Here is a 24,456-nt window from a genome sequence, read left to right on the forward strand (position 1 = left end):
GCAAAACTAGGTTTTGCCATTTTGGCTTTTAAGATACTCATACTCTAGAATGCGTATACAAATCACACAAGGGCATAAGGTCTGTATTTCTCTTTATCATGAGTAGAGATAAAAATGAAGATGCACCATATACATATGCTGGTTGAACTAGAAGCATAGAAGCACATTTATTAAATGCAAAGAAAATAGTGAACACTAGCATTGCTGGTATTATATGGCACCTGAAGTCTCAGGAAATTGTTCTGTTTCTCCAGGTAGATAGACAAATCCCAGGATAAGGTGAAGAAGATTTATGTATGTATGTATGTAAAATAGCATTGCAGCCTGGACACCCATCTAGTTCCAGCTGCCACCAGGGATCTCTGACTGAATGTGAAAGCGTTTGTAGAATTGTGCATTTTCATTGGCCCAATAAAGCTACCACTATTTTGTAGATTTTGGATAGTGGAGGTTATTGTACTTTGCTACATGGCCAACATGGCTAGCCCTGGCTATGTTTTCTAAAAAAAAGTTAGAAGTTTTGGCTGACTGAAGCAGAGATCTCCCAGAGGACCTGAGTGTACAGAGTGGATTACACAGGAGAAGCAGATCTTGTATGTAACCTGGGCCCAAACAATGTAGTGCTTTAAAGGTAATAACAAAGACTTTGTACTTTGCCCAGAACCTAATTAGCAGCCAGTAGAGTGATTTTGGTGTAATATGGTCACTCCTACAGGTACCAGTAACCAATCTTCCTGTCATGTTTTCAACAAACTAAATTCAGCTTTGAAGATGCCAGCACACTCACTACCAAGTGTAGGATGGATACAGCTGATGTAATAGCCATGTTATCAAAGCTGATAATAAGTACTCCTGACTAATGGATTTATCTGGGCTGACATTTGGAGAGATGACTCCAGGTGCACCCTGAACACAATATTTAAGGGGAGTGTAACCCTATACAGAACTGGTTGACACCCCTCTACAGCCAAGTTAGGATCCTCAACATTAAGCATCTCCATCTCATCTGGATTCAATTTCAGTCTATTTTTCTCATCAATCCCATAATTTTCTCCAAGCATCAAAGACCATCTTAGCACAACCAGATTACCTATTAGAGAGCTCAACTATATTCAGTGTATACACCTGAGCCTAAAGACCAACGATAGACTGAGGATTCTGTTAGTATACTGTCTACTCTGATGCCCATCAGAGTCACTAGACAGCTCACAGATTTTGGAGCTGTTGTTGGACTTCAACATCTCATTTGAGAACTCTCTGCCTGCAGCTTGGGAAATCATGGCATCCATGTCAAACATGGGTCTACCCCAATTAGACTACAGCTACTCATCATCACCACTTACTTTCCTTCACCTTCTCACTGTGGTCTACCACTACCAGATATGGAGGAGCAGAAAGGAAAAGAAAGAGGCAAAAAGGAAAGAGAAAGACATACACTGGTTTACTACATTCTTCCACTGCTTGTGTACATTTGGTCCTGTACACACTGGTACAACTCTGGAAGTGCCTTGCCAAATAGATTATTAGTGGTGTCAATTTTGCTGGGATTGTGCATAAATTAAACAAGAAATCAAGTATCAGTTGGTACACTTTATATCTTTTCTTTTACCCTCTAGCCCTTCCTCCCACTTTTTTTTGGTACATTGATTTAATGTCATGAGTAATCTGTAGAGTTTAATCAGCTCTACCCTAGATTTATTGTGAAATGGTACTGTTCTGTGTGCAAACAGTTAACAAGACAGATGTAGAATGAGCAACAAAAAAGAACTCTTCCTGTGTTATGAGCAAAATCAATTTTGATAGCAATTACATTATTGCAGTCTGCTCAGAATAAAGGTCACTGTTGTTTTGTGGCTAGGGAGCAATGTAACTGCTGCACTGCTAGGCCACAGGCAGCTTAAACCGTTGGGAAGGTGGGGTGAAACAGAAAAGAAACAGAGGAAAATGCAGAAAGCAGGAGCAAGAACCAGTTACAATTTTCTGTGTTGTTTGCTGCCCTGCACCATGCTTTAGCATCAGGGAGGCAAATCCCAAACTATTTTTTTTTAATGTGATAAATGAGACAAAAGTTTAAACATTTTTCTTTGATGCCAGCTGCCACAAGTTGGTGGGCTTTTTTGTTGTAATTGTCTTTGTTGTTGCACATTTTCACATGTGGTTTGTGCACACTTTTGTAAAACATTCAGTACTGGGAAATGAAATCAGATAATGGTTACCTTATAGTAAAAGTGAGAGAGACAGTGTGGTATAGTGGTTTGAATGTTGGACTACCATTGGTGACCAGATTTTGATTCCCCACTTGGCCATAGAATCCACTGGGTAACCTTGGAAAAGCTACATGCTGTCAGCCTCAGGGGGAAAGCAATGGCAAACTTCCACTGAAGAAATCTTGCCAAGAAATGCCATGATAAGTTTACCTTAGTGTCACCATAAGTCAGAAATGACTTGAAGGCACACAACAACAAAAATAATAAAGACCTAAATACCCTGAAAGCACCAGATCCCATCTCATCTTGAAAGCTAAGCAGGGTTAGCCATAGTTAGTGGTTGACTGGGGGACCATCAATGAAACTACTGCAGGCTATATTTTAGAGGAGGGGAAGCCTCTGCTGAATATTGCTAAGAGTGTGCCTAAGAAAACAGTATGAAATTCATGAGGTCAGCATAAGTTAACAAGAAATTTGAATGTGTACATGCACACATATGAACAATAACAGTATTAGCCTTGGATGGCTTGTTTATGATATTGTGATCAAACATCTTGTCCCATTATACTGGTAATGCATCTTAACTTCACAAAGGGAAAAGATACCTGTTTCATGCAGGTGTTTGGACAAAGTATGTTTTATACAAATTACAATAGCAAGAAAAGCCCATTTGGAATGATGCTTTACATGAGCTCGCTTGAGTGGGTTAGAGAATCCTTGAGATATTAACTGTCCATTCTAAGAAGGCCAGCCTCAGTTATAATGTTAACAATCACAATATTCCTTCATATCTCAATTTGGCACACATTTAAGAGGCAAGCAAATTCCCCCATATTAACCAGTTGTCAGGATGGTAATCTGTATTCATCCAATTGTTTAATGTGCAACTTATTGTGGGAAATGACAGGAATTCAACATGAATAGAACAGTATTTTATTTTGTTGTTGTTAACTACAGTCAAATTGGCTTTGACTTAGAGAGACCCCATGAATGGAAGAACTCCGAGTCACCCCTATCAACAGCTCTGCTCAGATCTTGTAGATTCAGGGCTGTGGCTTCCTTGATTGATCTATCCATCTGGAACATAGTCTTCCTCTTTCCCCATTGTCTTTTATTTTCCTAAGCAAGTTTTTATTAGGGAATCATGTATTCTCATTATGTGGCCAAAGTACTATGTTGTCAGTTTAGTCACCTTGGCTTCTAGGAAGAGTTCTGGTTTTATTTGCTCTAAGGCCCTGTACAGACTGGTAGTTTGGGGGCAGAGTTGGGGCATAACATCTACATGATGCACACCCTGGCTCCGTCCCCAAGGTGGCATGACACCATGTGCCACACTGCATGGCACACAGCATCACGGTGCTCCTCTGGCACACCGAAGGAGCACCATAAAGCTCCTGTGGCTATCATGCCCTTTGTAGGGCACAAAAAGTAGCCCCTTTTTGCAGCTCCTTTTTACACCCTGCAAAGGCCAGATCGGGGCCATGGCAGTTGCTGTGGCCCTGATCTGGCTGTAAAAGGGGTAGCCAGAGGCCACCCCTTCAGAGCTGTCTGTACAGCCCCTAAGATCTATTTATTGGTCTTTTTAGCAGTCCATGGTATCTGCAGAACTCTTTGCCAGCAACACATCTCAAGTGAGTTGATTTTCTTCTAATCAGCTTTCTTCACTGTCTAGCTTTCACAGCTATACATAGAAATGGCAAATACAATGGCATTTACAATCCTAACTTTACTATTAATGAGATATATTTGCACTTCATGATCTTGTCAAGTTCCTTCATAGCTGTCCTTCTAAGTCCTAATCTTCTTCTGATTTCTTGACTGCATTCTCAATTCTGATTAGTGACTGAGCCAAGATATGGGAAATCTTGAACTATTTCAATATCTTCATTGTCTACTTGAAGGTTATGTATATCATAACTTTGATTTGTTGGATCTTGTGGTAGATCTTATTCACCTTTTTTTTTTTTTTTGCTCTAACCTTTTTCTTTGCATTGTTAATTATAGTACTTCTTTTCCCTGCACAAAGTCACTGAACAGTTATATTCAGGGTTCTCATTCTTTTTCTGTGAATCTTTACTTTTGCTTCTCATCTTTCCTTAGCTGCTTGAAGAGTTTCTGTCTTCCATTGAGGCATTTCTTTCTTTATGGCTTTTGATATTAGTAGTTCATGGTCTTGATTTATTATTATTATTATTATTATTATTATTATTATTATTATTATGTAACACAGAGAGCGGAGCTTCTCCATCTTCTGCTTCCAATTATGTAGTCTGTTTGATTTGTATATTGGTCATAAGATGATGTCCATGTATAGAGTTTCTTCTTTGACTACTTGAAGAATGTGTTTTTAGTGAACATACCGTTTGCCTCACAAAATTCAGTCAGTCACCTGATTAATTTATTGATCCTCAACCACATTTTCTGACAGTCTTTGTTTCTGCTCTATTTCCTGTTTTTGCATATCAAAATCCAACAAGATTAACAAAAGTCCTAGGGTATGTAAAATCAGAGGAAAGGGAAAAATAATAGCCACCATTTCTTTATTTGATAGAAGCTCTGCCCTGAAATAAACTTTTTGAAATGTACCACCTTTCTATCAGTACTAATCCTTAACATTTCAAAGCACTTTGTAAACCTCCACCAAAGAAGTGCAGAAATTCCCTGCCATTTTCAGGATAATAAATGAGACAGAAAATGGAGAATATCAATTTTTGTTCAGACTTACATTCAAAGCCATTATGCACACCTGTTTCCAGGTCTTAAACTGAAACTATGGAATGTGAGTCTTAGACATACAGCCTTGTACAAGTTGTTACAGGCCAGGATAGTCTGGTTGGCAATTTTAATGTTTGGAAATATAGCTAATAGGGTGTTTTAACATACAGAGTATAAGACATAATGCAGAAAACTTTGTTTATTAGAGAATGTGTACATTGCTAAGAATGTAGAGACAGGCTAATTCCAAGCAGAATGCCTCCTCAATTGTAATTAAAGATATGAGCAAACCTGACCAATAAGTACTGCTAGTATGAGAAACATCTAGGCTATGCTAAATAGAGGTATTTCCCATGATGATTGTAATGGATGCTCATTATGGACATTTATAGCTATGTAACAGAAGCTGCTAGATTTCACAATGCTCAAGGATATGCTCAACCCCTGGAAGCTTGTGCATTCACAGATTTCTGTTTAGAGATGCATCAATCAGTAGAAATGATGATATTACATTGAATTGTATGATACCACAAGGGTCATCCAGTCCAACCCCCTGCTGCTCAGGAATACATAACAGAAGCACTTCTGACTCATGGCCATTGATCCATAATGGATCAATAGCAAAGTTACTTTATTTAAAATAATAATCTTATTCTGTGTATTAATTATAAAGAAGCCTACTAAAAATGTAAAAAGAAAGATTGACCCAAAACACATAGGCCAAATAAAGTAGCTTCCAGCTGCTTTAGGAATGTAGCATTTAGATAAGGCATAAGCTGCCTGGACTCCTCCTTCACCATGCCTCCCCCTCCTACCGGACTTTGGGCCAGGGGCCAAGCTGCTGCTGCTGGGCGGCTCTCTCTGGGGTGTCGGAGGTGCACATCTGTGCACCGCCCCAGGGAGGCTGCCCACGGACTGTTTGGAGGACTCCAGCTGCGCAACTGCGCAGCAGCGCATTTTTTGCAGCGTAAGAACTATCAGAGGCTGTGTGGATGTCAGCCTTAGAGCAGGGGATGCCTGAAGTGGCTTACCTCTGCTCTCTCAATTGCTGGGAAAGGGGGGGAGGAGGATATGGACGCGGGGGATGCACGGGCTGGGGAGGAGGGGGATAACATCGGCAGGAGCGGAGCTCCCATCGAGGTAGTGCTGGGCAAGGGGAGATATGGCGGTGGGAGAAGGGACTTGCGTTACAGAGGAAGGCGGGATCGATGCGTCATATCTATCTCTCCTTCCTGTCCCCCTCCCAACCAACGGGACCTGAGGGTCACTCCAACCGTGCCACAAACCCTGTCGCTGCTCCTGTGCAATGCCAGGTCGATTAACAACAAGTCCCACATCCTCCATGATCTGTTGGAGGACACCAACTGTGACCTGGCTTGCATTACCGAGACCTGGCTTGGGCCTGAGGGGGAAGCCGTGTGGGCACAGGCCCTCCCTGCTGGGTTCTCGGTGAAGGACCAGCCCAGGTTAGGTGGGCGGGGGTGTGTGTGTGTGGCCTTGATACATAGGAACACCTTGTCTCTCACCAGGAACCACATCCGACAGACGTCCTTTATCAAGTGTATTTACCTGACCCTAAAGACAGTCTAGGGATTCTGTTGGTGTATTGACCACCCCGTGCACTAGCGGACTCCCTTAACGAGCTGACACAGCTGGTCGTGGAGCTGATGTTGGAGACACCCAGGCTACTTGTCCTGGGTGACTTCAATATCTCTCTCACGGCCAGCTATGTTCCACCCGGTGCAGCTCGGGAATTCATGGATACCATGGCGGCCATGGGCCTGTCCCAGCTGATTGCGGGTCCAACGCACTTTGCAGGTAATACACTTGATATGGTCTTCTGTTCGGATGCGGAAAATCCGTGGGCGGAAATAACTAATATTTCCCCCCTGTCATGGACGGATCATTTCCTCGTGGAGGCAAAAATCAAGGCCTCTACCCAGATCCCCCCCGGGGGTGGTGGACCTATTAGGATGGTCCACCCTCGAAGGCTGATGGAACCCAATAGGTTCCAGGAAGCCTTAGAGGGACACATGGTTGGAAGTGACGGCGACTCTGTTGATGCCCTGACTGGTATCTGGAATACTGGTCTCTCTAGGGCTATACACAAGCATCGCTCCCAAGCGCCCTCTCAGGCCTGCTTCCAAACGTAAGCCCTGGTATACGGAAGACCTCCGAGCAAGGAAGCGGGTCCTGCGACGGCTAGAGCACCGCTGGCGGAAACACCTACGCTTAGCCGACAAGACTCTCCTAGACCGCCTTTTGCAGGACTACGGAGAGGCTATACGAGCAGCTAAGAACTCGTTCTATGGTGCTCGTGTCGCGTCCTCAGAGTCGCGTCCAGCAGAGTTGTTCAGGGTGGTCAGGGAGCTAACTCAGCTCCCTCCCGCCCCGAACCAGATCCTTGAACCTTCTAAGGCCTGCTGTGACCAATTTAACAACTTCTTCGCTGATAAAATCTCTCGGATAAGCGAAGGTCTTAACGCCGGCATTGGAGCAGAACCTAGGGTAGAGGCATCCAGAGCCTCCGTGGACTCCATTAAACTGGATCAGTTTGTGTTGGTAAGTACCGATGATGTGGACAAGATCCTCGGAAGTGTTTGGAAGACAACCTGCTCTCTCGACCCTTGTCCCTCATGGTTAGCAGCGCAGGGGGGACCGGCAGTAACTTTATTGTTACGCCGGATTATTAATACATCCCTGAGGGAAGGGCAATTTCCATCTGAGTTAAAATTGGCCATTGTAAAACCTTTATTAAAAAAGCCCTCCCTCGACCCCCTGGTATATAATAATTATCGGCCAGTTTCGCTGCTGCCATTTCTGGAGAAGGTGATCGAGAGGGCGGTTGCAATCCAGCTTCAGTCGGTCTTGGATGAAACGGATTACCTGGACCCATTTCAAACTGGCTTTCGGGCGGGTACGGGGTTGAGACGGCCATGGTCGCCTTGGTCGATGATCTCCGTCTGGGCATCGACAGGGGAAGCGTGTCCCTGTTGGTGCTCTTGGACATCTCAGCGGCTTTCGATACCATAGACCATGGTATCCTTCTGGAATGCCTGGTGGAGGTGGGAATCGGGGGCACTGCGCTCCAGTGGTTCCGGTCCTACCTCTCTGGGAGGTTCCAGATGGTGCAGCTGGGAGACGTGTGCTCCGATAGGAGGGCCCTCACAACTGGGGTCCCTCAAGGAGCCATTCTGTCTCCCATGCTATTTAACATTTACATGAAACCGCTGGGAGAGATCATCCGGAGACATGGGGCGCGGGGTTATCAGTACGCTGATGACACCCAAATAGTCTTCTCTATGTCTCCGACTAATGCAGTGACCGAGGATGGCGTCTCTCCTCTCGTGGCATGCCTGGAGTCAGTAATGGGCTGGATGAGGAAAAACTGACTCAGCCTGAATTCAGAGAAAACGGAGGTACTCGTGATAGGTTCCCCTGGTCCAGGAATGGCGGTGGTTCCACCTGTCCTGAACGGGATCACGCTTCCTGTGAAGGACTCCGTGCGCAGTCTGGGGGTGCTTCTTGATTCATCGCTTCACCTTACATCTCAGGTGAATGCGACGGTCAAGAACACCTGTTATCAGCTTCGGCTTATTCGCCAGCTGCGCCCATACCTGGCCCAGAGGGACCTTGAAACGGTGGTACATGCTCTGGTAACCTCTAGATTGGATTTCTGCAATGCGCTCTACATGGGGCAACCCTCGTATCATACCCGGAAGCTACAGCTGGTACAGAATATGGCGGCCAGGCTGGTCACTGGCACTTCCAGGACCAGCCATATTCCACCGGTGCTTAAAGATCTGCACTGGCTGCCTATTCGCTTCCGGGCACAGTACAAGGTGTTGGTGATTACCTATAAAGCCCTACATGGCTTGGGCCCAGGATACCTGAAGGACCGCCTCTCCCCATACATTCCGCCCCGCACCCTCAGAACTACTGGGCAGCAACTTCTTAGGGTTCCTGGGGCTAAACTCTCCTCCACAACGAGGAGGACGTATTCCATCGTTGCCCCAACCCTTTGGAATACGCTGCCCACAGAGCTCCGCTCGGCCACCTCCCTGGCTCAGTTTAGAAGGGACTTAAAAACCCTTCTATTTCAAATTGCATTCCCCGAGTGAAGTCCTTATTTGCCTCCCTCTCTATGTTGACGGCAAGATGGATGGCTGACCGGGGGGTTTTTTGAAGCTGTTTTTAATCGTATAATTTGTATAATTTGTATTATATGTGCATTGTTTTATTATGTTGTTCACCGCCCTGATCAATGGAAGGGCGGTATATAAATAAAAGTTTTATTTATTATTATTTATTATGCCTCTGAAGCAGCCAGAAGCTGTGCCAAGGCCATGCCAAGCTGAGAAGAACTGGCTTAAAAGGAGTTGATTTAGATTTAGATCTGGCTAATGCAGTATGGGACTGCGGCAGCAGCCTGCTTCAGGAGCAGGCCTTGCAATCACTGTGGTCCCAGCCCTATCAGGGCCAGAGTGGCCTCTGACCATTCTTTCCAAGCCATCTGTTCCAGGCCACTGTTATGAAAATGTAACCTCTTAATTACAATATACTGGAGTGTAATGAATGTATGATGCTTTATACATAATGCAATGTGATGAAAGCAATGTGTCCAGATGTTTAACATGCTTTTTCTTTTCTTTTTTCTTTTTTTATTATTTGCAACATGTCTATGTTTTTCTTAAGGGATGTGTATAATTTGAATATCTATTATTGCATATAATAATAAAAAAAATTCTGTTGGTCTCAATTTCACCACATCATAGTTGAAAATCCAGATGACCAGAAGGTGATAAAGAGACCATAAACAGAAGAGGTTTAACTGAAAAATGGAAAAGGATCCTAACCTTTCAGTCTATAGAAACAGGGATGTGAAAACATACTTGGTTCAAAATGGCCTCTTGGGATTTTTTTTTATTTGTGGTACTGAGAAAAGAGGGGCATCATCCAGTTTCCTCAGAGAAAGAAAATGGCTCAAACAATTTCTCAAGAGTGGAGCTCACCACTGACAGGGGAAATATAGGAAGAGAGAGGAAAATAGTGGATGTAAACAACTGGCTCCGTAGATGGTGCTGCCAAGAACAATTTGGATTCTTGGATCATGAGCTGTGGTTTCATGAGGGGGGACTTATGGCAAGGGATGGTTTACACCTCACACCAGTTGGCAGAAACATTTTTGCCAATAGTCTCCAAATTTGATCAAGAGTGCTTTAAACTGAGTTATATGAGGGAGGGAGATGGTTTTTTGGAAGGCAGGAGTTCATCAAGGGCTGGAAATAATAGTCAAACTGTTATAGTGGGAATAAGGCAAATAGTGCAAGGACCCAGCAGTGAAAGGCAAAAAAAATTACAGAGGTGGCAAGTTGGGAGAACTCATGGTCTTAGATGTCTCTACATGAATGCACAGGGCATGGGTAAATAAACAGGATGAACGTGAACTCATAGCACAACAAAGCAAATATAATAGGCATCACTGAAACCTGGTGGGATGAATCTCATGATTGGAATGTAGTACAGTGTGCCCGCGTCAGAAGGGATGGTGCATCCTATAGGGGACAATGGGACACATGCCAATGGTGTGCGTACGATGTTGCAACGCCACGACATCGCGATGCTTCGTGCATAAGCCCCATTCATTTAAATGGGGTTTGAGCATAGGCGGAATTCGCTTTACGCAGGAGAGTCCGGAACGGATCCCCCGCATAAAGAAAGGGTGCACTGTAATAGAAGGATAAAACCTTTTTAAGAGAAATAGACCAAACAAGAAAGTAGGAGGAATCGGATTATATGTAAGGGATGTTTACACCTGTGAAGATATCCAGGACTTATAATCTGGAAGCCAGGTGGAGAGCATCTGGACAAAAATTAAAGGGGAGGGAAACAACAGGGATATTATTGTGGGAGTTTACTACAGACCCCCAAGTCAGATGGAGGAATTGGATGATGACTTTCTATAACCAATAACCACACACTCAGAAAGGGGAGATGTAGTAGTGATGGGTGATTTCATAGAATCATAGAATCATAGAATCATAGAGTTGGAAGAGACCACTAGGGCCATCCAGTCCAACCCCCTGCCATGCAGGAAATCCAATTCAAAGCATCCCTGACAGATGGCCATCCAGCCTCTGTTTAAAGACCTCCAAGGAAGGAGACTCTATCACCCTCCGAGGGAGTGCATTCCACTGTCGAACAGCCCTTACTGTCAGGAAGTTCCTCCTAATGTTGAGGTGGAATCTCTTTTCCTGTAGCTTGCATCCATTGTTCCGGGTCCTGTTCTCTGGAGCAGCTCAGAGAATTTCAACTATCCTGATATTTGCTGGAATTCAAACTCAGCCAAATCCTCAAGGTCTAGCAAATTTCTCACTTGTCTTGGAGACAATTTCATTTTTCAAAAGGTGGAAGAGGCAACAAGGGGGTCAGCTCTTTTAGATCTGATCCTAACCAACAGGGATGAAAGGATTAATGGGATGCAAATGTTGGGATCATTGGCTGGAAGTGACCATGTTCTCCTGGAGTTTGTTATACACTGGAAAGGAGAAGCCAGGCATAGTCAGACACGCATTCTAGACTTTAGGAGAGCTGGTTTTAGTAAACTTAGAGAAATACTGGGGGCGATTCCATGGTCAGGAATACTAAAAGAGAAGGGAGTTCAAGATGGATGGGAGTTTCTCAAAAGGGAAATGCTGAACGTACAATTTCAAACAGTTTCAATGAGGAAGAAAAATGGAAGGTGTCTCAAGAAACCAGGATGGATGACTAAGGAACTTTCAACTGAACTAAGTTTTAAATGGGACATGTATAAGAAATGGAAAAAGGGAGAAATCAACAAAGAAGAAGTCAAACTTATAGTGAGTAAAAAGGGCTTGGGGGGTATGTTTGCAGCAAAAAAAAAAAAAAAAAAAGATGCTGATGGTAGGGCCACTACGTGAGAAGATGGTGAAATGCTAACAGGGGACAGAGAAAAGGCAGAATTACTCAACACCTTCTTTGCCTCAGTTTTCTCACAAAAGAAAAAGGGTGCTCAACCTGAGAGAAATGGAACAAAGGATGCAATAACGGAAATGCAGCACAGAATAGGTAAAGAGGTAGTACAGGAATACCTTGTTATTCTATATGAATTTAAGTCTTCAGGACCAGATGAACTACATCAAAGAGTATTAAAAGAACTGGCAAAGGTAATCTTAGAGCCATTGGCAATAATCTTTGAGAACTCCTGGAGAACAGGAGAAGTCCCAGCTGACTAGGGGAGGGCAAACGTTGTCCCCATCTTCAAAAAAAAAAAAAAAAAAAAGGGGGGGGGCGAGGATCCTAAGGATTATTTTTCAGTTAGTCTGACTTCAATATCAGGAAAGATTCTGGAGCAGATCATTAAACAGAGAGTCTGTGAACATCTAGAAGGCAATGCCATAATCACAAAAAGTCAACATGGGTTTCTGAAAAACAAGTCATTCCAGACTAATCTGATCTCTCTCTGTCTCTCTCTCTCTCTCTCTCTCTCTTTTTTTTTTTTTTTTTTTTTTGATAAAATTACCAGCTTGGTAGATGAAGGGAATTGAATATCTTGATTTTAGTAAGTCCTTTGACAAGGTCCCCATGACATTCTTGCAGACAAGCTAGTAAAATGTGGGTAAGACAATGCGACTCTTAAATGGATTTGTAATTGGTTGACCGGCCAAACCCAAATGGTGCTCAGTAATGGCTCCTCTTCATCCTGGAGAGAAGTGACTAGCAGGGTGCCACTGGGTTCTGTCCTGGACTCTGTGCTATTCAACGTTCTTTATCAATAATGCACATGAAAGAATAGGGGGCATGTTTATCAAATGTGCAAATGACACCAAATTAGGAGGAGTAGCTAATACTCCAGAGGACAGGATCAAAATTCAAAATGACCTGAATAGACTAGAAAGCTGGGCCAAAGCTAACAAAATGAATTTCAGCACAGAGAAATGTAAGGTACTACACTTAGGGCGGAAAAATGAAATGCACAGACATAGGATGGGTGACACCTGGCTAAACAAGACTACCTGTGAAAGGATCTAGGAGTCCTAGTAGACCACAAGTTGAACATGAGTCAACAGTGAGATATGGCAGCTAAAAAGGCCAATATGACTCTAGACTGCATCAATAGAAGTATAGTATCTAGATATAGGGAAGTAATAGTACCAATCTATTCTGCTCTGGTCAGGCCTCACCTGGAATACTGTGTCCAGTTCTGGCCACCACAATTCAAAAAAGATGTTGAGAAGCTGGAGCATGTTCAGAGGAGGATGACCAAAATGGTCAATAATCTGGAAACCATGTCTTATGAGGAATGACTAAAAGATCTGGGTCTATTTAGCCCAGAGAAGAGAAGGCTAAGAGGTGATATGATAGCCTTGTTTAAATATTTGAAGAGATGTCATATTGAGGATGGAGCAATCTTGTTTTCTGCTGCTTCAGAGAATAGGACCAGGAACAATGGATGCATGCTACAGGAGAAGAGATTCCACCTCAACTTTAGGAAGAACTTCATGAGAGTAAGAGCTGTTGTCCCCCGGAGAGTGGTGGAGTCTCCTTTTTTGGAGGTCTTTACACAGAGGCTGGATGGTCATCTGTTGGGGGTGTTTTAATTGAGAGTTCCTACAAGGCAGAGGGTTGAACTGGATGGCCCTTGTGGTCTCTTCTAACTCTATGATTCTATGATTCTATGATTTTTTTTTTCAGAAATGGAAATGGAAACGGAAACAACAGTACACATACTGGAAGCCTGCTTACCATGTTAAATCTCTCACAGTGTCCCAGATGTGGTATATTTCTGCAACAAAGAGAAGTGAAAACGTTGCTTGAAAGTGCAATCAAAAGGATCCGAGGATTCAAGGCTGGTCCTGTCACTAGAAAGATTCTAGCAGCAGGTCTGAAGAGCAGCAGTAACACTCTGCAGCAGTTCTTCCTGAAAATACTTCCAGACTTTGCAAGCTCTCTGTGCCATACAATTGCTCTGTTACTAGAAATATAGTGCAGGACACAACTGCGTAATTCTATCAACGCTCAGCTACCCAGTTAGTGTTTATACATGAATGTAAGAAGAAGGCATGATGGATCAGATCGAAGGCCTATCTAGTCCATATGGACATGTTAGTTGCCTATGGAAAGCCACCAAGCAGAACCTCAGTGCTACTGCACCTCATTTCCCACAGCTGTGAAAACACAGTGCCTTCTGACACTGAGGTTCATACTGATGTATACTGGGGGGTGGAGAGAAAAATGTCTTAAACCCACCCTGAAGGGACTGGATTAGCTCCTCCATGAGAAAGTATTACAATATTTGGGAATTTTTAGGTTAAACAAAAAATAAGGCCAGACAGATATGAACAATGATATGTAAAACTCTCCATGGTGTGCAGAAAAGGAAGATTTTTAAAATCCTTCTCTTATAATAACTAAACACAGGATCATGCAGCAGAGCTTCACTGCAGATAAAAGGAAGTACTCACACATAATCAAGATATCAAATTTGCTAGCACAATTCATAGTGATGATCACCAGCATGGACCACTAAAACAGTTTTTTGACAGCTTCACAGAGGTTAGGGCAGTCATGACATATATTATTTAAAGTATCAGAAGCAGTGTGCCCTTCTATGCCACTTAGGCTGCTACTGCACTGCAGAATTAATGCAATTTGACACTGGTTTATTTGCCATGGCTCAATGTTGTTGTGGCACCAGAACTCTCTAACAGAGAAAGCAAAATAGCTCACAAAACTGCAGATCCCAGAAATCCATAGCATTGAGCCATGGCAATTAAAGCAGTGTTAAACTGCCTTAATTCTGTAGATGGATTCATACTCAGGACCACCAGCATGAAGGTTTGTTGTTTTAATGCAATACCATCAGAGACAGTTGCCCACTTTGTGAACAAAATGCTAGTTTGGAAAGGCCTTTGATGTAATCTAGAATGACTTTTGTCATATTTTAGATCTGATCCTAACCAACAAGGATGACTTGGTTAATGAGGTGCAAGTGGTGGGATCATTAGGTGGAAGTGACCATGTTCTCCTGGAGTTTGTAATACAGTGGAAAGGAGAAGCCAGGCAGAGTCAGACACGCATCCTAGACCTTAGGAGAGCGGATTTCAGTAAACTTAGAGAAGTATTGAGGGCGATTCCATGGTCAGAAATACTAAAAGATAAAGGAGTTCAGGACGGATGGGACTTTCTCAAAAGGGAGATACTGAAGGCACAAATTAAAATAGTTCCAGTGAGAAAGAAAAATGGGAGGTGTCTCAAGAAACCAGGATGGATGACTAAGGAACTTTCAACCGAGCTAAGTTTGAAACGGAACATGTATAAGAAATGGAAAAAGGGGGAAATCACGAAAAAGGAATTCAAAGAAATAGCAGGAATGTGTAGGGGTAAAGTCAGAAAAGCTAAAGCGCAGAATGAACTCAGGCTTGCTAGAGAGGTTAAGAACAATAAAAAGGGCTTTTTTGGATATGTCCGCAGCAAGAGGAAGAAGAAGGAAACGGTAGGGCCACTGCGTGGAGAAGATGGCAAAATGCTAACAGGAGATAGAGAAAAGGCAGAATTACTCAACACCTTCTTTGTCTCAGTCTTCTCAGAAAAGGCAAAGGGTGCTCAACCTGAGGATAATGGAGCAGAGGACAGAATAGGGGAATTTCAGCACAGAATAAGTAAAGAGATAGTAGAGGAACACCTTGTTAATCTAAATGAATTTAAGTCTCCGGGACCAGATGAACTCCATCCAAGGGTATTAAAAGAACTGGCAAAAGTAATATCGGAGCCATTGGCAATCATATTTGAAAACTCCTGGAGAACAGGAGAGATCCCAGCAGACTGGCGAAGGGCAAACGTTGTCCCCATCTTCAAAAAGGGGAAAAAAGAGGATCCCAACAATTATCGTCCAGTTAGTCTGACATCAGTTCTAGGAAAGATTCTGGAGCAGATCATTAAACAGAGAGTCTGTGAACATCTAGAAGGCAATGCCATAATCACAAAAAGTCAACATGGGTTTCAGAGAAACAATGCTCAACAATGGCTCCTTTTCATCCTGGAGAGAAGTGACCAGTGGGGTCCCACAGGGCTCTGTCCTGGGCCCAGTGCTATTCAACATCTTTATCAATGACCTGGATGACAGAATTGGGAACATACTTATCAAATTTGCAGATGACACCAAATTAGGGGGAATAGCTAATACCCCAGAGGACAGGATCAAGATTCAAAATGACCTGAATAGACTAGAAAGCTGGGCCAAAGCTAACAAAATGAAATTCAACACAGAAAAATGTAAGATATTGCACTTAGGGCGGAAAAATAAAATGCACAGACATAGAATGGGTGACACCTGGCTGAATGAAACTACGTGTGAAAGGGATCTAGGAGTCCAAGTAGACCACAAGTTCAACATGAGTGAACAGTGTGATGCAGCAGCTAAAAAGGCCAATGCTATTTTAGGCTGCATCAATAGAAGTATAGTGTCTAGATCAAGAGAAGTAATAGTGCCACTGTATTCTGCTTTGGTCAGGCCCCACCTAGAATATTGTGTGCAGTTCTGGGCGCCACAATTCAGAAAGGACATTGAGAAACTGGAGCGTGTCCAAAGGAAGGCGACAAAAATGGTGAAGGGTCTGGAAACCATGTCCTATGAGGAACGACTTAGGGAGCTGGGGATGTTTAGCCTGGAGAAAAGAAGGTTAAGAGGTGATATGATAGCCCTGTTTAAATATTTGAAAGGATGTCATATTGAGGAGGAGCAAGCTTGTTTTCTGCTGCTCCAGAGAACAGGACCCGGAACAATGGATGCAAGCTACAGGAAAAGAGATTCCACCTGAACATTAGGAGGAACTTCCTGACAGTAAGGGCTGTTCGACAGTGGAATGCACTTCCTCGAAGGGTGATAGAGTCTCCTTCCTTGGAGGTCTTTAAACAGAGGCTGGATGGCCATCTGTCAGGGATGCTTTGATTTGGATTTCCTGCATGGCAGGGGGTTGGACTGGATGGCCCTAGTAGTCTCTTCCAACTCTACGATTCTATGATTCTATGATTCTATGATATTTTTATATAACAGAGCATTGGGAGAAAATACTGTGATATGCTGCCCTTCTTTTCAAGTAGGCAGAGTTGTGAAAAAGAAAAATATCAGAATTTTTTTCTGTCATATGTAATTTGAAATGTATTTGGTACTCTAGTACTATTTTCCAGTTTATTTTAGTGGTTTGGAACCACTTTCTGGAAGCTTCCAAAATGCTTAGCTCAGACACTGTCTTGTTAAGTCTAGGGATTCTTATGATCAAGATCATATGCAAGATGCATTGTTAGGTCAGAGTGTCCACTTCAGATTGGAGGTCCATTGCATGATCCTTCAGCAACTTAATATATAGTAGCAAAATTGATCAGTTGGAGTTTTTGTGACAGGAAAAAGCATACATGCTGGTGATGATTTGCAATTCTCTAATTCAGGGTGCATTTTGAAGCCCCAACACTACAGCAAACCTGATGTGATGGTGAAGAAGGAACCATTAGATGCAGATGTTGATCTGCACCACATAAACCATAACAGATGTATAGGATACCATTAGTCTGGAAGAATGTTAAACACACAACCAAGGAAAGGGATAAGAAATGAATTCCAGACAATCAGTTATCCCTTGGGGAATGGTGTGTGAACCAGCTGCCCCAGAGTTACCAAAATACATTGAATAACAAGATAGTGAAAAGGTGGGTGGATGTGGGTGCAGAAAACAACATCACAAAATACAAGAGATGACAGAATACTACGCATGCAATAATTGCATGAAATGTGTTACATGGGATGACAAGGAAAGACTTTCAGAGGAATTTCAGCACATTAACGTGATATTTAATAGCAGCACCAGATGCCAACAACAGCAGGTTTAAAAAACAGTGTAGGTTTTTTTTAACTACAATCCCCAGAAACCTCCAGCTACTGTCAAGGAGATCATGCAGACTGCAATTTCTGAAAGGGAAGCAGGTATACAAGCTGTGAATAATAGCATTTATTAGTAGAGAAATGTAATACACTACTACTGACTGAGATGAGGAACAGAAAAACAATGGTATCCCAAAGAAATTATTTTTTTAAAAAAGAATAATAACCTAAATTCATAAGGATAAAGGGGTATTGTGGATTAAATTATCTGCCTTTCTCACATTAAGTTCTTCTCAAGATAGGGCAAGAAAGGGGCAGAAAAGATGGATTTAAAAATAATACTACTATAATACTTGTATATGTAGTCATTTGTAAAACACATTAAAACACAAACACACTAGAAGAATTAAATGAAAAGTGGAACTGACTTTATTTTTCCAGACAAGGGAAAGGGAGGATAGACTATACTTTACATGGTGAGGACACATAAATATCAAAGATGCAAAGAAAGTAAGAGATCCAGTGTAGCATAGTGGTTTGAGTGTTGAACTACGGCTCTGAAGACCAGGATTCACTTCCCAGCTTGGCCATGAAACCCACTGGCTGATTTTGGACAAGTCACACACTCTAAGCTTCAAGGGAAGGCAATGACAAAACCCCTCAACAAATTTTGCCAAGAAAACCCCATGATGGGGTCACCTTAGGGTTGACATAAGTCAGAGATGACTTGAAGGAACACAACAAGAAAGTAAATCAACAGCAAAGAGAAGGGGATGTCCATGAATTAAAAAAAGATTGTTTGCTGCAGTAAAATATCTTTGAAGTGATGATCAAAAATATTTGAGAAAGACATAAAGCCAACCCATTCTGCAGCCCACCATACACAACTTAGCAACTTAGGATTTTATCATATGGGGACAACTGGAAGTATAAATGGTGATTATCCCATGAAAACCATGCATTCACAATTAAGATTTTCACACAATGTCATGATTAAAGCACCATTATCCCAGAAATATCCCATGAAAATTGTACAGTATCAATAAACGTTTTCACATGACATCATGCTGAAAAGCGACTAAGTGCCAATATCCTGCGAATAAAAGAGGCAATAAACAGCTACAAATCATTCATGGGAAAATCTCGTGGATGATTTGTTGCTGTTTATTGCCTTGTTATTCCTGGGATAATGGCTCTTTTATTGCACTGTGTGTGAAAATGTTCATCATGTTGTAATTGCAATTGTACAATTTTCACATGATAATCTTTGTTTAAACTACCAGTTTTCCCCCATGTGATAAAGTCCTTAGAGCAGCAAAGCCAAGGAGCAAATAAGCCAGAAACAGCAGTGACCTAAGTGAGTCAGAGAGCCTACACAGACCAGCACTTTGTGGTGGCCTGTGGGTGGAGCCAGGGCACAGCATCTGCACTCTGGATGCATTAACCCTGCTCCCAGGGTGCCACAGCACATGCTATGATGATACTGCTCTGGTGCTGCATCCACATGATGCAGCACCAAAGGGGCATCATAAATCCGTGCTGCAGCAGCTATGGTGCCCCTTAGACGGTGCAAAAAGGAGCCGCATTTTGCTCCTCTTTGCATTCTGCAGAGGCCAGATTGGATTTGTGGTTGCCACAACCCAGTCCAGTCAATAAAAGGGCGGCTGCAGACCACACCTTCAGGGAGGTCTGTATAGCTTCAGAGTCTCCTGCTACGCCACAAGGAACAGCACAGTGATTTGAGACCTCATGGTAAAACATGCCCTTGGATTATATAGAGAATCTATCAGTTATCAATTATTCATGCCCAGTCTTTCCTTCTCTATATATTTAACTGACAGTGTATGCGTGTGTGTTTAACAGAAATGAAACATAAAAAGGAGATTTCTCTGTAGACAAAGTGTATGTCTTTCCTTAGAAAAAAGTGCTAACTAAAAGTGCAACCGAATGGTCTCTAACCCTAGTATGGAGTGGCACCGTAAAAATGGCAGCATCCTGTGTACATGGGCACCACCACTGTGACGTAAGCACAGCGTGACATCTGCACAGCACCGCATGTCACTTATGTCGCGAGTGCACCATTGGTGCACTCATGACATCTACCCAGCAGTGCAAAAAGAACCCAGTTTTTCTAGGTTCTTTTTACTCTGGAGGGAAACCATGCGGGCTAGCGGCTGCAGCTTCTCTCTGGAAAGAATTAGGCCACTGACAGGCCACCCCTTTGGGGTGGTCTATACTGCACCCTAGTTTCATCCAGGATCCACTTGTAGTTGTAGTTACTTTGGAAGGGAGTCTTGTTCATTTTGGGATGCACCAGAACTGGTTGAGAGGGCCTTGATGTGACTAAGCATTCAGGCTTCAGACAAATCTGATTTACATCTCTGTGTGCGTGTTGGGTGCCCTCAAGTCATTTCCAACTTATGATAACCCTAAGGTGAACCTATCATGGGATTTTCTTCACAAGATTTGTTCAGAGGAGGTTTTGCCATTGCCTTTCTCTGAGACTGAGAGCAGGTGGCTAGCACAAGGTCACTCAGTGAGTTTCATGGCCTGGCCTCCAGAGTCATAGTCAAACATTCAAACCACATCCGATGCTGGCTCTCTAGTACACGTAGTAAATCTCTACTATGTTATTATTTACACTTGTCAGAACCATCAATGATCTGAAAAGACTATTCTTATGAGAACTTTATTCTACACTCTTTCCGCCTCTGTAATGATTTCACTAGCATGCTTCTTACCCCATCTCTATTGTGCAATATATTTTCATATTCTTCTGCTTTACTGCATTATTTGGGAACATCTGGACTCTTGAATTAAATCCAATTTTACTGAATGGACACTTCAACGAGTGGCTAGTTTTCAGGGGATTTTGCACTCGAAAAATGACTGTAAAGTCACTGCCATTGCCCTTGTCCTAAGGTGGGGAAAGCAACCAGCAAGTACTTGGCAGTCCCCTGATTTGCATTTTTAGTTAGTAAAAAAAATAAGAGTTTGATCACAGCATGAATAGCTAGTAGGTTCTGTTTGACTTATTGAGGCCAAAGCTGCAGGGATCCACTCAGTGTGCACCAGCTAAGTCTTTCTTTCTATATTTCTATACTCATAAATTGGTAAGAATAGTCCAATAATGGCACATTTCTACTTCATCCTTGAACTAATAAGTAATGCAGTGGGACACGAAAAGCTCAAATACCTGACAGCAGTAAGTTATATTAATTTAGCCATGAATTCCCAAATGAGCACTCAACTTGGCTGTTGGGTTCCACAGAGCAGAGGTCATGATAACCTACCTTCACTATTTCCTCTTTTGTTAGCCTTCTGTGGTTTCCACCGTTCCAATAATAAATTGAGATTCAACAAAAAGATTGGTGGTGCTGTTTGAGGCAGATATTCCCAACTGCAAGCTAGATAAGAATCATTTAATCCTGACAAAATAGTTAAGATCTTAATGCAATCTGCAAGCAGCACTGTACATTTTTCTGGATCCTCGTCACAGTAGTCCAAGGCATAGTCTGCCAGCAGAAGATACAACAAACTTTGCAGAGCTTTGCAAGTCTGGCTATAATCAAGGACTAGACAGGAGACGCCTTGGGAACACTAATCATTCTTCCTCAAACTGCTCAAAACAAAAAGGGCTGGACTAGGATCTCATCAGTAGATCTCAAATGCCTAGGGATTCCCATGGTGATATTCCAAGAAATAATCAGTGTATAGGCTATGCACCATTTTAAAGGTTAGCAACTAGAACTTTAAATTCAGCCTCTCGATACATTAGTATCCTGCTTCATATTCCCTCAGAGGTTACCTACTAGTGATGCTTTCATACCTCGTCATTACTTCACCTGGCATACACATTTGCCAATTCAGATGTTCAAATTGAATTTTATTTCCCTGTTAGTTTTTTCACCAGCCCAGTTTATAAACAAAATGTTCTTCATATGTTAATTCAGGAAGCAAAAAAATGGCTTGCTGCTTTTACTGAGTCTACAGAGCAGTATATGATTTTTGTTATATTCTAGAGTCCAGCTTCAGCCCTTTGTCTCAGGACCTGACCTCAAGGCACTTACAATCTCAGCTCTTTGAAAGCTTCTTTTCATTAACTTTTTTTTTATCAAGGATGCACAGCAGAGATGAAAACAACAACACAACAAAGCCAGTGCTTGCAATTGGTATTGGAAGCCTCATATTCCCTCACCCTATTTTGTTATTACTGGTTACTTGTTTGATTTTTCCCCCTTAGCTGCCTTGCATATAACAGGTTCCAGGGAAGTGAATAATAATAATAATAATAATAATAATAATAATAATAATAATAATAATACAATGTAAAATATATAATAATCCTTTATAAAACATAACACTGACAAAAACAAAGCCACAAAACTTCAGACAGGAACAATAAAAATAGTTATATAGGTTGTGATCCAACAATGAAAAGACTGTAGTATTGGTGCCAGTCATACTTCCTTAGGGTATATTTCAAAATCATACAACATAGTCAGTGTTCTCATCTATTAAGATTCCCTCTGAAAGAGGGATGAAGGGAGGTATGCAAGCAGAGACATGAACAAATTTAGGTAACTTGTCCTGAGGGCTTATTTCTGGAGAATTATATAAATTCCTCCTTTGCAAGAGTCTATTTTCTTAATTCATTAATTCATTCATCCATTCATTTCTTTCTTTTCTTTTCTTTCTTTCTTTCTTTCTTTCTTTCTTTTTTTTTTTTTTTTTGAGGGGAGGGAAGGCCAGACTTTAGCTACATAATAGCATCCTGAAGAATTAAGTAGCAACAAAGAACACAATAAATTTACTTAACATGGGAAATGGTGTATTGTGTCTGTACTGATTCTTAAAACTGCATTTTAAACTATACATATATTGCAACAGGCTTTGCTTTTTTTAAAAAAAATACAAAGGTCCTTCAGGAAGTACCTATAGGATTCTTACGCCTTCAAGTCAACAACACTTTGAGGTCCGCTCTCCTCCTCCTCTGTACACACAAAATAAAGAATATGATACCACAGCTCTTATGAAGAACCATGTTGAGAGAAATGTGAAAATATTATTTTAATTTATTTCTACTAAACCTGTCCATATGTGGTGACTTTGCTAAGCAATACAGGTGAATATGTCTCGAGCAATCTTCAGAGGAAGGATTGGCTTCTAAGAGCCTGCCAAGACAGGGTTGTAAAGCATTGTATCATTATATCACCAGAGTCTGGTGTGGTTACATTGGTTTTCTATTTTGTTAAGAACTGCTTTTTTTTTTTGCTTTTTTTTTTTTTTTTTTTTTTTTTTTTTTTGCTAATTCCTTATACTTTAAAAGACTAGCAAGGTTCTAGTTTAGAGATGGTGTTCAGCACCTTGAATAACTTAGATTCACCATCCCACCCACTTGAATAGTTTGGGATCACTATCCCACTCAATAAAAGCCACTCACTGTTGGGAGCAAAACATGTGAGAAATTCTCTGCAAAGTGGAGATGTTCTGATGTAGCTCAGCAGATTCTTCATTAGACGGCAGAGCAGACTAGAGTACTTATGGGGCAACGTCTAGTCTAATTTAGAAAACAGAGCACCTATATATATATATATATATATATATATATATATGAAAACCTCCTTTAGGAAAATTTAAAGTGAAAGTCCGACTCCTAATGTTATTTCTTGACATTTGCATGAGTGTTTTGTGGTTTCCTTGTTTATTTGGCATTATGAGCTAAAGAAAACATATAAATGTAGACTAGAAGATAGCTCACTTAGCATGGAATAAATATGACTGCATAGAAACCATAAGGATCCTACTTGATCGGAACCCCAAAGAGACATCATATAAGGAAGGACAATGCCCATTGTTGAACCATAGACCAGAAGAACTTGCTGTAGTCCAAAATCTCATAGATCTCTCTTGTCACCCAGGAATCTCATAATCTGTATCTTGAGGTCTGCCTTTGTCAATTCATTTTTTTCCTTTCTGTGTAATACAAACATCAAGAGAAAAGGTAGCAGTGGACCCAAAGGAAAGACCAGGATGAATATAAGAGCTGCCAGGAGACTTTATTACCAGGGATCTCTTCAGAAGGAAGAACCTGCTTAGCAGGAGAGAAAAATCAGAACAAAAGCCAGATGTAAGGAGTGCCCAGAGCCTCACACAGTGAGGAAACAACTATCTCAATCTTTTGAGGACTCTTGCTGGGATATTACCTCCCTATTGTGCTCCAGGCCTCCCCTTTAATTTCAATGGGCATTGTCTCTCATGCTACAATGCATTTGCTTTAGACACAAAGGGGACTATCTGCAGGATTTCTACTATTTCAGTGTTACTTGGTGGTTAAGTGGCAGGTAACAGCTGTCAAATACAGCTAGGTGGTGGCATTTTCCATTTTCTTCCAGAATTCCTGATGTAGCATCACTTCTAAGGCATTGAAACCAAGCCCACCATACATTATAAGAAGGATCCCAGGGGGGAGGTGTATCAGAAAAGAACAGCCCTGACAGCAAACCACAGATTTCATCATGAGCTGGTTCTTGGTCTAGTTTTCCATATGCTATTGGCTATTTGAATTAGGCAATTTCCAAGACCTTAATTGGGTAAGATCTGGGGATGCACGTCTTCTTTTTCTCTATGGTCCCT

Source organism: Sceloporus occidentalis, unplaced genomic scaffold, assembly GCF_023333645.1.
Source record: "Sceloporus occidentalis isolate IW3139 unplaced genomic scaffold, rSceOcc1.0.p SCAF_3, whole genome shotgun sequence".
In the NCBI taxonomy this organism is placed as follows: domain Eukaryota; kingdom Metazoa; phylum Chordata; class Lepidosauria; order Squamata; family Phrynosomatidae; genus Sceloporus; species Sceloporus occidentalis.